The 15,480-nt window shown below is 39.1% G+C and overlaps 1 protein-coding gene across 2 annotated transcripts in view; it reads right to left on the reverse strand.

Annotated features, from left to right (window-relative positions):
• LOC133350657 (netrin receptor UNC5C-like) overlaps nucleotides 1-15,480 on the reverse strand; it is a 145,363-nt gene that overhangs the window by 105,818 nt on the left and 24,065 nt on the right. Inside the window, exon 1 of one of the 2 annotated variants that reach the window (XM_061565258.1) lies at nucleotides 14,109-14,226. The exons of the other annotated variant lie outside the window; for it this stretch is intronic. The gene's annotated coding sequence lies outside the window, so the exon portion shown is untranslated. Of the gene's footprint in view, nucleotides 1-14,108; nucleotides 14,227-15,480 lie in introns of those variants that run through there. 2 annotated transcript variants of the gene reach the window in all.

Here is a 15,480-nt window from a genome sequence, read left to right on the forward strand (position 1 = left end):
GGAGAGGAAACTGCACTGTCGACCCTATGCTAAATGGACCAGTGACCATTATCCTCTACAACAACCCTTTGTGGTCTACACTGCACAAGAAAGCCCACTGTATTATTTCATACAGGGGATAACCATATAATACATGTCCTTTCATATCTATATACTGTGTAATGTCCCAGTATTTGTTGATATAGACATAAATCTATGTACTGTGTCAAAGAGCACAATATCTAGTTTAAAATAATGGAATAAAAATGCAATATAAGCTCTCTATTCACGGCACACTATATTCTGGTTTGCGCAATTTTTACAATCTTATGAAGTTGATTTTATTTTACCAAAACAAATCTCAAACGACCAGGTGAGCCTTATTTACAAGAGTGACCTGGAGCATTAGTCTGCCAGGAGGAGGCAATTATTGCTGTGTACAATTCCAATTGAGTAAATTGTGGGGGTATAATTTTAATTTTGACAAATTATAACCCTGATGATAGGGGATATTTGCAGGGAATATTTCACGTCTACTGCGAAGCACACGGCACGTATTTTCATGGTTTAATACACGGGCAGTAATAACCGGGGCAGCCGTTGGATTCTGACCTTCAAACTCTGCAACAAGATGCAAATGCTCTACGGCTAGGCCACGTCACTGCCTCATATGTGGCAGCATTGGCACACGTGAGGCGGTATGTGGGTTGGCATAGTCGTGAACTGAAAATGTGAGAATTATAGTCACACACATAAAACAATGATTAACTACAGCACGTACATAAATCCTCTAACTACAGCACATACATAAAATACATCTAGAGACAAGTGAATGTTAAGAGCAGTGCCTACTGGGGCGTAATGTCTGTGGCTCTGGCCACGCCTAAGCGGTTCCTCTAAATTCATTTTGATAGTTTTGCCCCATTTTTAGACTTAAGTCAATTTTGATATTTTATGACATTTCCCACGGACAGGGTTACCTGACCCCAACCAAAATGTAATCACTCGCTGCAATAGCCATGGCCAGCAGGCACCATAGTTTCATTGTAATAACTCAAGCCACTCCTGAGTTATCGTGCAGATGAGCAAACAATAAAATGTAAAAAATAATAAAGTGGTCGAGAGAAAATTATATTTACTACGGACAAGAAATTTGATAAAAAGGAGATACATTATTTGAATGGATGAAACCTAAGCGACTTCGTGTTGGCTGTGGCGAACAAACACAGGCCACAAAGACCTCATCACCATTGTCACCGGCATTGAATAATTACTTAAATAATATACAATAGGTTAATGTGTCAGGAAATGGTCATTCCTCCTGTAGATAGAAAGACAGATAAATATATAGAATGGGGAAACGGAAATAAATTATTGTATCACTCATAAAACATAGTGTAGTGGTAATGTCGGTCTGCAGGGATGGAACTTTGCTATTGAAGTCACGTCATTGAGAATTAGCATTAACTTACGCACAAAGGACATTTTCACCTTCTCTGTGAAATATTACAGCTTGCACGTCAAAAGGTTAACACAGGGATGGCCATGATGGCTTTTTTCATGTTGTAATTTCCAAGCACAATAGATGAAGTAAATGTATGGCATATATTAAAAAAAAAACCTCTTTAGAGTTTAAATTTATCCAAAAATGTGTACTGTGTCCACGATAATTTCATAAAAGCAGACACAAACACGCACCTAAGTTTACACATATAAATGAGCACAATTACACGTACTATTTAGCAGCTTTCATCGTTCAAACGTGCTGGAGTGACAGAGGGAAGATCAAAAGACAGAATTGCACTTAGCTGTTAAAAAAAGCAATTGTGGGGCAGGGCGGTGAGGCATGTCACTCATCAACGTGGCCTTGAACTCGTGGTGTAAAGTCCAACAATCGCTAGTCACTGTTCACAAAGTTGCACAATTAAACAGAGGTTTTCATCTTCTTGGTTCTTTCGGTAAAGTCACGTAGAAGGGAAGTAATAAAATAATAAAAATAAAACATAATAAAACAATTCTCACGACGTTTCGGCCACAACGCAAGCAGCCGTCCTCAGGTGAAAACCAGGTCCGTCGAGGCGACAGAGTCTGAATGAAACAGCACACGAGCTTGGAGCATATATATAAGCTGGGCTGTCTACGGCATATCGGGCTGTGTTCGAGCCCCCCTACAAAACGTGCAAACACATTTCAAGTTTAATTCGGAGTAAAATGTTGCATCAAAACTTAATTCCCCATCATATTGTCCTGAATAAAAGGGATGCAAAATGCAATAATAAATTCGGGTAACATTCACAACAAAACGCTATTTAAGAATGTTCAATGTTTAAGCAATGTGTGAGAATGCAAGATATCTTACTTTGGCAGCTTGCGGTATGTGGAATGAAGTGCTGCCTGCTTTACACCTGGGGAGCCCCACGACGTGATTTGTTCTTGACTTCATTTTTGACATCTTACTCCATCTAGGCAGGCCCGGGCCTCAAACCATGTGAACTAAATGGATCCCATGAGATATACCCAGAGGGGAGCTGAATTTTATCTCTAGGGCTAGAAGCACATAGCCAGCCAGAGAAGCAAATGGTATGACCTTGTGCCAAGTAACACAGTTGCCTAGCCTGTAGAATCTTTGCGCGTAATGAGATTCATGACCACGCGTATAGAGAGCTACTGCATATCTTCAGAAACACCAGTTGTGCTGGGTGATGATGGTGGTGCTGATGGTGATATGTAGGTAACTGTGATAGATGTGATGAATGTTGTATATTTGATGATGATGATTTTGATGATAATGGCGTCTTTGATGATAAAGATTATATCGATTCTAAATGACACCAATAAATAATACCAATGACATAATGTTTCAATAAACTTGAAATGATAAAAATGAAGGTAAAATACGTTGGCAATTTTCTGAATACAACCTTATTTTGGTGAAAATGCATTGGTTTGGTGATACCACGTTGGCAGTATCGCCAAGCACAAATAACAACAACAACCTCAAAACGTTCTACAATAACACTACCTCAAAGGGAAAATAAAAAAATTATGTTTCAGGTAATGGCTCTTCTTCATAGCACATAAATAGAGAGGCAGAGATGAGGAGTGGATACACGTTGGAGACTTTCCTTTACACAATGGGGTATCCTTAATAGAGGTTTTTGGTGTTAACTCTCATAAATCGCGTAAATATAATGGGGTATGATGAGAAATATATGTTTAAATGTTTTGTGATGGACAATTTTAAATTGGCATATACGTATGTCAGTTACCGCACCTATGACCAGTATTAAGTAACAAACCGTTGAACAATGAGACATGTTTAATTAAATAGACTAACTTGTATTTAAAGAAAAAATAACTGTGCTGGTACATTGCATTGTGGATAGAGCTGCTGTATGGAGGACCAGTGAAACCACAGTTAGGATGATCTGCTTTGTGATGGATTCCTGGGACCATTGCTCATTTCAATATGGTTAGATAGAGCAGCTCTCAAAAAACGAAAGGATCAAAGGTATCAAAGGGACCTGTTTTAAATGTTTTAAATTCCTGAACATTTTAAGCAAGGTGGAGGAAGCAAATGTTCGTTTTATATGAGCGTCTTTTCAGTCCTTGCTGTCCAATTTTGCAGAGGAATTAAATGTGCAATCGAATGTGCTTTCCAATATGTGGCACACAGTTGTACAATTACGTTTTAAGTGACGATGAGGTGTAAACAAATTGAAAATAATGGATATTTCACATTTGCAAATATGCATTAATAAAAAGCTGCATAAAACAGATTTGATGCGCGGTAATGCATTATGTAATTGATGTACACGTACTGTAAAATGGATTACAAATCCAGCATGAATAGAACATTGACTTAAAGCTTTCGTGACTGCAAGAATTCATATACTTTGGGTCTTTCGGTAAAGTCACGTAAGATAGGTTCAAAGAAAATGACAAAAAACTACGACGTTTTGATCGCAACAAAGGCGGTCGTCATCATTTTTTTTCCTGATGACGACCGATTGTGTTGCGATCGAAACGTCGTAGTTTTTTGTTATTTTCTTTGAACCTATCTACGTGACTTAACTGAAAGACCCAAAGAATATTAATAGAACACACACATTTATTAAGGTACAAGAAATATAACTGGATCACTTTAGAAAAACTGTCATGAAAAAAGATATTTCTAAATTTTATAGTATCACACGGAAGATGTGAGGGGTGTCTTCAAAGTGAGCTGAGAACAATTTATGTGACATGAATATAACTGCACACAAAACACAAAAAACGGACACAAAAATTTGCTTTAACAGTAATAGAACAGGATACAGCCATCCGTGCCATCCATTAAAAAATTCAATATCTAAGGACCCACAATTTTGAAAGGATCTCAGGTGTTACAATTCATGTTAAGTTTACATTCTTTGTCCCTAAAATAAGCAGAAATCTAAATCATCTAGACAAAACTTGCAGTCTATATAAAGAAAAAATACTCATAAAAAGGTTGTATAAATAGTTTTTAAATCAAAGCAGAAGCAGATACACTGGAACCTCCAGTGGCCTCTTATAAAATGAACATAAATTTTGCATTATAATATTGGAACAACATTTTACTTTATTACTGTGCTATTTTCAGATGACCTTTGAGATAATACATTTATTTAGATTCCATACATATTTAATCGAGTAGTAATTTCTAAGACATTTATATTTCTAGTATTAATATGAAATATCGAATTCTTCCCATATGTTTGATATCAGTTCAAACAACATTACAATTCAACACAAAAACAATAGTGAATTAGTTGCCATTGCATAATTACATTTAAATATATCAATCCTTCATTCTTTGCACAGCTGAGAAACCAGCCCAACATTATTTACAGATAATGTGGAATCACAAATAACAATCATACATCATGCCTACCTCTGCCCCATTGCTGTTGTGAGCCCATAAAGGCCTCTGACCAGCAAGAAAAATATTCTTGAAACTGACATACATATATTATTTATGAGTGCAAAAGAACATTATATATACACTGAGGTTTTATACGTATTATTCTGAGAGTAATATGTGTCTTTCAGATTTAAGCTTACATTTGAAGGCAAATCAACTTCAAAAACAAATCAAGGAACCATTATTAAACCATTGCACCGAACGATATCATTGTGATAATATCCAATACGACTTATTTCCAGAAAAAAAACTGTTAATCTCATCACCAAAGTGAAATATTAATCATTCTGCTCTTTACGGTTCCTTCCATTACACCATCTACCACCATGAGCAAACTGTTGCCTCAGCAATCTTCTCCCAACTAAAATCAACCAATCTAACCTTCAGAATCTACATGGGCAGATTCTCGTGGGTGCTGCTGAGAAGCACCCACATTGCGTTTGGTTACAGACAGTCAAACTAAGCATAGTATTGTACAGTCAAACTTTTCAGCAACCACCACAGAGGAATGTGTATAAACGCTGTACTCCTCTTTGGGCCACGTTTGAAACAAAAATTGTAGTCGTGGCATCTCAGGGCCCCAACATCAGGGCTTGGGTCCACTGAGCCATCTACCTGACACATGAAATATATGTTTTAAGTGAGTACACACTGCCTTGGTGCTGCCATAAGCAAACTCATTATAATGCAGCTCCGCGCTTTGAAGAACAAACACAAAGGCCACTGAACAATTGTATGATTTTGACAACATGCCTGCTGAAGGCATTTCATTTTTCACCATATGTTAACTGCTGTAAATGGATTAATAAAAGGTTTAATTATACATCTTGCATGAAAAGACAAAATGCAAATAGGTCTGCAGTGTACAAGGATACATGATACGATTTTGTAAGTCCCTTTTACAGAATCATAAATGTAACATGGCAGGGTGTCCCTGGGATTCCACATGCAGGCTTGGCAGGGCTTTTGCGCAAAGGGTTAATCACTCGGGACATGTTTAACCACGTGCTGGAGCAGGATTGGAGATGACAGCAAAGATTTATAGTCGATGAGAGCAACTTAAAACTGGGCTGCAGATACAAAGAGTGATTCAAAGAGGTCTTTCAATTTAACACACATTACGGCCTTCATGGAATAAAAAATGTGGCCTTTTTTGAGATCCAAGTTGACCAATTGTATTTCACATACCCTGGTTTCTGCATCTTTAAATGCGCAATCTTTCCCTGCTTAAAGGCAAGATATTTTCACCACCATAATCCCTTTGACTCCCAACCGTCATATAAAGCATTATGCTAAAATCTCACAAATAGTCAGTTTTATTACTGAATGGTCATCCTTTTCTTGCCACTAAAAATCTAAGGAATGGAGTTAAAATCCACATTAATTAAGAAGTCACAAATTAAAACTATCGCTGTGCACATGTTGTGCTGTCAAGTTCATATAAAACTAACATAGAATGCACACTATGAGGGCTCACTAAGGGTATCTTTAAGGCTACACATTCATTTTCTGTGGTTCTTTCGGTAAAGTCAAGTGGATTTAAAAAAATTTACCCGTAAAAACAAAGTTTTTCACTATAAATCCTTTATATGCGTGGCATCGGTTTTATTTTATTATTCATTTCTGTTATTCTTGAGTAAGAGTTTCATTTTTATCACATTGGTATTTTAAATAAAATATGAATTTTTTTTTTCCCTAAACAGTGTAAAATTTTGGAGAAAAAAAATTTCACGAAAATTAATTGTCACGCACAACGAGTCTGTGTGCAAAATGTCAGCTCGATTGGATCACGGGAAGTGGGTTAAAAAACGACCGAAATATTTGCACGGTCGTAAGCAAGCAAGCAAGCGCGCAAGCACGCAAGCAAGCAAGCAAGTGAACTAAATATAAAGGATTTAAAAAGTTATTAAAAATATAACGACGTTTCGATCGCAACACAAGCGTTGCTGATGACAACCGTTTGTGTTGCGATCGAAACGTCGTCATATTTTTATTCACGTTACTTTATTATTAATATTATTTATAACTATGTGACTTTACTGAAAGAACCATATAATATGAATTCCTGCAGTCACGAAAATTTAAGTCAAAATTTACACATTCATTTTCAATCTATATAACATTAACGTTTGTACAAGTAAAAATGTAACATCCATGCTATGTTCAAAAATACAAAAGTAAATTAACAATAGGTTTAAATAAGGATTTATATTGCAAATTACAGTAAAAATAAGTATAAAATGCTTTAGATATTTATAATTGTAATGCCTATTTAGACACTTAAATGTTTTTTTTAAGTGCAATGAACTACGTTATCATTAGTGTATATCAAATTATGAAAGTAATAATCAGATGCATTCCAACTAACCCTTAATTTCTATAATCATAAATAGCCCACGTCCTCAACTATATTCACTGCTTGAAGCAGGCAGTCACAATACAAATGTCCCTTTCTTAGATCAACAACATCCTTTACCCTAACTATATTATTTCCTCTAAATAACTGCTTGCACAGAAAAAACAGACTCAGCACAGGCTAAATTGAATCTCATTGCAATGTATGTGAGAAAAGAGTAAAATGCCAAAACAAATATTAAAAATATCAAAGACCAAAAATCACACTTCACTATGCCAACTAAAAATATATAATAAAGCAATATAAATAATCGGTATGTATAAATAAGGCATTGCCACTGAATTTTAATATTGTCTACACGTGGAAGTGAGCTCTTCCAGTTTGATGAAAACATCATGTTGTGGAAACCAGCCACACAATTGCATGAATCTGTGGTGGACAACAACTCACATCTTTTTAAGTGTTGTAACGTCCTTATTTTACAAATGTGTTCACTTGAGTTTGATAATGCATGCACGTTATAAGTAATACAACTTTTTTTGTTTACGGAATTAATGCATATTGTTCAGCAGAGATGACACGTTGAAGTCATTGGTCATTTCAAATGTGTGCACAATTGCATGGCTACCCATTCATTTGTATTCATTCATAAGTGCATGTTAGGTATGCAAGCCAGGTGTGCGGACAATGTGTGCTAAAATTAATCTGGGCACATCCACAATGCCGTGATGGCTTAATGCTCAACTCTAAGTAACTATAACACTATGTAACACAATTTTTGTTCCTGGGTAGTCAGTGTTATTTTGGAATTGCTTATGCCTAAAAAGTATAGAAAATTTATATTATTCCCCACAAACTTTGCTTTTGTGACCAGGATAGTGATATTTTTAAATTTACCTCTTTTCAATGAGAAAACAGGCGAATTTGTGTTTTTTTGTTCACATAAAGTTAGAAAAAAACAGCATATGAATCAAATTAAAATTTGTTTATACTAAAGTGATACAAAAATTACTACAAAAGATTTAGAAGTAATTTTTGTTTCGAGATTTACGATTATACAGTAAATCACTTTCACGAATCAGCTCCCAAATGTAGTATCCCATTATGTTCTCGTTATACTGTCCTTGGTAGCCGCGTTCAAAGTCCAGTATATCCTGGTGAAAGCGCTCACCTTGCTCCTCCGAGTATGCTCCCATGTTCTCCTTGAATTTATCAAGATGAGCATCAAGGGTATGGACTTTCAGAGACATCCTACAGCCCATTGTGCTGTGGTTCTTCACCAGAGTCTCAACCAGCTCCACATAGTTTTCGACCTTGTGATTGCCCAAGAAGCCATGAACCACTGCGACAAAGCTGTTCCGAGCAGCTTTCAGTGGGCTTCTTGGGGAATTCATTGCACTCCAGGATCTTCTTTATTTGTGGTCCGACGCTGTGGCCAGTCCCACCTGTTGTAGTGCACCTTGGTGTCCCTGGTTTCCCAAAGGCAAAGATAGCAGGGAAACTTGGTAAAACTGCCTTGGAGACCCATCAGGAATGCCACCATTTTGAAGTCTGCGATGACCTCCCAGCCATACTCATCATACTTCAAGGCGTCCAGCAAGGTCTTGATGCTGTTGTGATCCTCTTTGAGGTGCACTGAGTGAGCGAAGGGAAGAAACGGGTACTTGTTACCATTATGGAGCAGCACGGCTTTGAGGCTCCTGGATGAGCTGTCAATGAAGAGGCGCCACTCATTCTGGTTACAGGCAATTCCGATTTCCTCGAACAGACTGGTCGCATAGTGGCAGAAGCAGCGTCCATATTGATGGGTGAAGAAGCTGCAATAATGTTGGTGACGCTATCTCTGATCTGCAACTTGCACACTTTTATCCAACAAGTTCCACTGCTTGAGCCTAGACATCAAAAGCTCGGCATTAGACTTGGTGAGACCAAGATCTCTGATCAAGTCATTGAGGTCTTTTTGATTGGGGTAGTATGGGTTTCTCTCATCAGCTCTACCTCTGAAATTGTCATCTGGATCTACGTCGTCCTCGCTCTCTGACTTGCTGCTCTCTTCTAAAGACGGCTGCTCACTCTCCAGAGGAGTGGGTACGGGGAGCTCATGGCAGTGTGGTACCGGGCCGATAAATGAAGGAAGGTCCGGATACGTGATAGTAGGTGCATTCTTGCCAGTCCGACGTGTGGAAGGGTCCACCATGCAGAAGTAGCAGTTGCTTGAGTGGTCAGTGGGTTCCCGCCAAAGTCTTGGGATAGCGAACGTCATGGCTCTCTGTTCCCCTCTGTACCATCCTACAAAAAACAAATTATTTCACCCATGCCTAATATGTAAGAGATTCTCGCAACATTTTTCATATATGATATATTTTTTCATTAACATTGAAAATTGTAAAACATTAAAAAAATTAAAAACTTTTACAATTTTCAAAATATTAACAAATCTTATAACATAATATTCCGAGTAACAATTGTTCATCTTACCTTCCAGAGTTTTTTTGCATTGCTCGCAGATGAAATGAGGTGCCCATGGTTTGTCTTGATCCCCGACAGGCATGCCGACATATTCCTTGTAGGCTTCACACATCTTAGCAGATGCTTCCACAGAGTACCTTTTTGCTCTTGTTTTGATAAATTGGCCACAGACATAGCAAAATGCATCTGCCGGATGCTTGCAGCCTCTCGATGCCATCTCAGAAAAATGCAGATGTGTATCCACTTAGGCAGCTGGAACTAAACTGAACTGGTGGGCTTAACGCCCCTATATTTTTACTACTATTTATATTACTGGAAAGTTCTAGAATCTTCTGGAAGTTACTCCAAGTTAACTCAGCACTGACTCTATCTAGAATGTTCTGGAAAATAGGTAAATTTAAAAATATCACTGTCCTGATCACAAAAGCAAAATTTGTGGGGAATAATAGTCATTTTCTGGACTTTTGAGGCATACGCAATTAGGAAATAACACTTACTACCAAGGAAAAAAAAATTTGTTACACAGTGTAATCATTGAATTGTGCTATTTCTAAAGGGCTCATATATATTACATTACCCAAGGACGTAATTATATTTAAAGGCACCAAGGATGACAGTTTTTCAAAATTATCACAAATGTCTGCCTCTTGCATTGTTCATAATTAACCACAGTTCAAATGCAGCAATGGCCAATGTGTTTATTTGTTGATATGTTCGTTCTCTTTGTCAGCTTGCTTTCTAAATTATAAAATAAAATAAAATTCCGTGCAATTAATTGCAATGCTGCGTGCATAATTACAGCTTTGCACGCCACTTTCAAAGGTGCGCTGCGCAATTATTTACAATTAGTTCCAAGCGCTGCATGGCAACCTCCACATGCCCGCTCGTGACCGGACATCGGGCAAGGTAAGACACGCAAGTTCCCATGTGTACCATTTACGTCAATGGCCGAGCAAGTTGCAGGCAGCATGTGTGCACAGACCACCGCATGTACAAAAAGCAGCCTGTCATCTATTTTTGTTAATGGTGCCCTTAGGTAAGACACAGCATTGTGGACCCTTAACCTTCACACAAGATTAACACAGCTTATGGGACATATTGATTTCAGTATCAAGCTGCTAATGGGTATATTCCTGGACAAGTGAATGCGATTTTCAACCCATACTTAGTTGGCCCTGGTTCTCGATTTGTTTAGGCTTTACTGCTGCTCAATGTTGATAATTGATCACTTTCAAATATGGCAATTTGCTGCATTTCCAGTAGGTGATAGACCTTGGCACATTTTAATGCTTTGAGTCTCCAAGGAAAAATAATCTGCAGAGTAAAAATTGTAAACCACAATAAAAGTAATATCTTACGTGTGCATCCATACTATGATGGGCATGCACACTGATGCTAAACCATTTTATATGATTGACATCTTTAAAATATATAGTAGTGGAATGTATTAAGTAGATACAATGTAACGTGAACCTAGTTTTATTACAATGTAAACGAATTTAAAACGATTCTGATATTCAGGAATGGAAATAACCACCGAATATAGAGTATATAAACAAATAGTAAATATTTACACCTTTTAATGTCCTAATGTTTCCATTCTCACAATTTTGCCAATAATATTGGCTATAGGTTAAAACATGAATAAACTCAATTATCTTAAAGTGGCACGAATTCACAGTGCTGAGTATGTATTCAAATAAAGGTAAAGCCAAATTTAGGTAATTTCTGCCGAGCCAATAAACCAGATATAAAGGCAGCAGCTCTATTGGACCAGTCAGTCAATGTTGCCCCTATAAAGATAATCCCAGACACTCAGCTAAACCACTACACATTTACAATATTTCAATTTGTTTTACTTTGCCTCGTGTGAAAAATGGGTTTGCTCTGGCCTTTTTTCAGCCAATGCCTCTCGCTTCTGGAATGATTTGGCCTCCCAACTGCATCTACATTTAATCCGGACCATAACTAACTTTGAAGAAGAATTGTTTAATAATTGACATAAAGCTTTGTAAATGTTTTGGTCGATTATTTAGTTTGTTTCCCAACTGCTTGAGCCATTTTTTACACGTCATAATATTGTGCACATTTCGAAATTATCTCAACCTGCCTAATTTAGTCACTTTCATTTCTAAATGTGTAGTCTTATTAACATAGTCCTACATACATTTATTTTAAAATTTTGTCCACATTTCTTACATTTTAATTATTTAAAAAAATATTGTGTTTTAAAATGTGTTCTTCATGTAACACAGGTCACCCTTGCAAAACAGGGGTTGATGTTTCATGTGTCTTAATGGGTTTATATCACCTGCTGGTTAATGAAAGGATACAAAGCAATGTTGTTGTCCACTAACCAAAATGATGTGGTCGAGGTTATTAATGTGGGAATACACAAGAGACGATGCAGAGTATGTCCACGCACTGTTGAGCCGACATATCAGAGGCTTTGGCTCATTATTCTGTCATGCCCATTTAGCTCACTAACAAGCAATCTGCATGGGCCAGTGAGGTTGAATAAGTCAACGTATCATCTGACAAAGCACCCGTGCTCCACGTTAAAGAATACTTGACTACTATCATGCAAAGGGAATTGATTCTGATTTCTGTCTAAACACGTTGCTGTGGACAATGCTCTTTCATTAGCTTTAATAAACAGTTAGTGAATCCTCCTAAGCACCACATATGTGAAAAAATAATCGTGATATTCAGTGAGCCTTCTTGAAAGTAACATTCTTAGAATATTTAAATATACGAACGTGTACGTGACAGCAATCTATTCACTGATAAATATCAATGACAAGAAACTTAACAATTTCAGAGTTTTCTCCAGTAGCATTTTAAAATAAACATGTTTACAGCATCTACCACTGGATGCAGGCCTCTCCACACATTGCTGGTCATGTTTTTTTATACCATACTTCACTATGATAATCGGATTCGGTTGAAGGAGGCGGGGGGGGGGGGGCCCAGGACCTGCTCAGATATATATCTAACCACTGATATTAGCCATGGTCAGGAGTAAAACTCAGGTTGCCAGGTTCAGAGTGCAGTGCACAAACCCATTGTGCCACTATTCCTTATCGAGAATACTCAAGTCAGATTAAGGTAAAGCGCACAAATTATTTAGTGACAGTGGCTCATGTTAAAATATACATTTGATGCAGCTAAGTCTTATGGTTTTGTGCATGGGCTTCTCAAGTGACAGTATAGTGTTTGGTAGTTCAAATCTGTCCTCTGCTGACTAATGCTTTGGCTAATAATTATCAATTATCTAAAACAAACATTAACAATACGAAGAGATAATTCACCAGCGTACATCAGTGTGTAGATGTGAAGACCAAACTTTGAAATTGTAATATTAATTAGGATTACTGAAATTATTAAGTATTAATTCACATCGTTCTTCCCTTGAAAACTTGCCAGTGTTAGAATACAGGTGCTGTGAAATACAATACTAATTGGCATATAGATGTTTTGTGAATGTATAAAGGTTCTCATCTATTATTTTTTATATACCCAGTCCATTCATTTTCAGCAGTCTGATTAAGAACACATGTAACTTTTTTTTAATACAAGCACATTTTTAACTTTGGCTGTCTATACAAGTAGGTGCACAATTACAAAAACAGCTTTCCACAACTAATCACAGGCTTTGGTTATCTGGCAAATTTGAACCATGGAATGCAGCCCAACTTCAGAAGAATGTAGAACTTTATAATACACTGCAGTGTCTTATTAAATGTTTTTTAAAATATATATAAGAATCTTGACAGAAATGTAGTGACATACGACGTCACTACTGTGTCGGAACTGTACGAGCAAAGGGACATATGACATCACTACTGTGTTGGCTCGGTATGGGTGCTGTAGGCGGGTCTCATGGAGGTCATGTCAGGCCGTGACACTCTGCATGAACCCAACAGGACACGTGACCGGACAAAGGGGGGCTAGGGGTCCCAGGGGTGAGCTTGGGGGTCACGTGGTTGGGAGCCCGGACCTTCCCGAAGGATGGCAGTTATAAGCGGGGTGTGAACAGAGAGCTGGGCTGTTCAACCCTGGGGTGAAGTCGCCATCAACGGTCCTCGAGTCTCCGATTGTCGTTCGTGACCAGGCAGCCCGTCACCTGCCTTGGTCACACTGTGTAGTATTCCCCAAGTGTAAGTGAAGTTAGGAATGGTGGTCACCACCTTATGTATATTGTTCACGTTGGTTGTTACGTGTTAATAAATAGTTTTGCCTCCAAGCTGAGTGTGCACCTCAATTGAATCCACTACATTTGGTGTCAGAAGTTGCGGAAATGAATTGCTAGGTGTTATCCTAGTGTAGTAAAATGCGCACACGAAGTGAACAACTCACCTGGACACCTTCGTACGATGGGGACAGTCGGACAATCATCCTCCAGACAGCCCCGGGGATTGCAGCCCCGGTGAGAGAGAGATATGGCGCTGCAGGTGGGGTGGCGGGACGGACATCACGCTGCTGCTTTGCCGCCGTCGGAGAGAGAGTGCCGTAGCCACGGGCGCCCCGGACGGGAAAACTCGTATGTGCAGCCCACGCGCGCGGCCGCCATTTTGGCAGCCGGTCGGAACATGGTTCCCACCAAAACGCCATTCCCGTCAATATCAACGCCTGCAGAGGGGGATTTTCGGCCGTCTTGGTGGCGCCCCCATCTTCTGCTCGAGTGCGGGAGGCCGGATTGGCTCGCAAGAGAATGCCGCGTTCGCCATCCAAGATTCTTCAGGTCTTCTCAAGCCTCCACCCTGCCGTCCTCCGCTCTTCACAGCTTTTTAGGCGAGTCGTGACATGACACACACCCGGCCCTTGTAGTCACTTCATCCATCTTGCGTGCGCCGGGTTGGGGTTGCGTGTTTTTTTTATACTCGCCCGGTTGCGGAGCGTGATAATTGCTTTCTGTGAGTGGCGGAAGGACGCAGCATCCGTACAGGTGTCCACGTTGTAACGTGGTTTTTTGTTGTTGTTGTTGTTACGGCGTCGTCTATCTATGAGGGGACTGCTTAATGAATTTTTCTTGTCATGTTCGAGTGCCCTGAGCCCCGTTAATATCCCGTGTTTTGTCGTGAAAGTGGTCCGCGTTGTGACATCGTTTTTTGTTGTTGTTACGGAGTCGAGGTTGTTGACGATGTACGGACTGCATGGTGCTTTGCTCGACATTGTTGACGATGTGTAGACTGTATGGAGCATTGCTAGAGATTTCTGACGATGTACGGACTGTATGGTGTTTTGCTCGAGATGGTTGACGATGTGCGGACTGCATATACTGTATTGCTCGATGTTGTCGATTATTGGGGGCATTATGTATGGTGCTTTGCTCTTGAGTTCGGGTGCCCTGAGCCCCGTGGAAATCCCGTGGTTGATGTTGAGGGGGATTTTGGAATGACAGGTTCGGTGTGTTTCGAACTCACTGGTTGTATCCTGTCTATTGTTGCACAAAAAATAGTTTTTCTTGTGCGAGAATGTCCCTTATGTTCTAAATAGATCGAGGGTGCGTTGGGCTTTTAATTGCTGCCAAATAGCGTCACTCTCTCCGCTAGATTGCTACAACTGAATGCTGCAATGCGAGCCGGGGGAGAGAGACGGTTTAAAATTCCCCACCATACGGCCGACACGTGCAACTGGTTGTGGCGCCATGTCGGAAAGGCAGTGGGGTGGTAACGCTAGTTGCTGAGGTGCCGGGGTGGAAGTGTACAGCTCACACAAGGGTGGCATC

Source organism: Lethenteron reissneri, chromosome 34, assembly GCF_015708825.2.
Source record: "Lethenteron reissneri isolate LAM-NWPU_2019-01 chromosome 34, ASM1570882v1, whole genome shotgun sequence".
Taxonomy (NCBI): Eukaryota; Metazoa; Chordata; class Hyperoartia; order Petromyzontiformes; family Petromyzontidae; genus Lethenteron; species Lethenteron reissneri.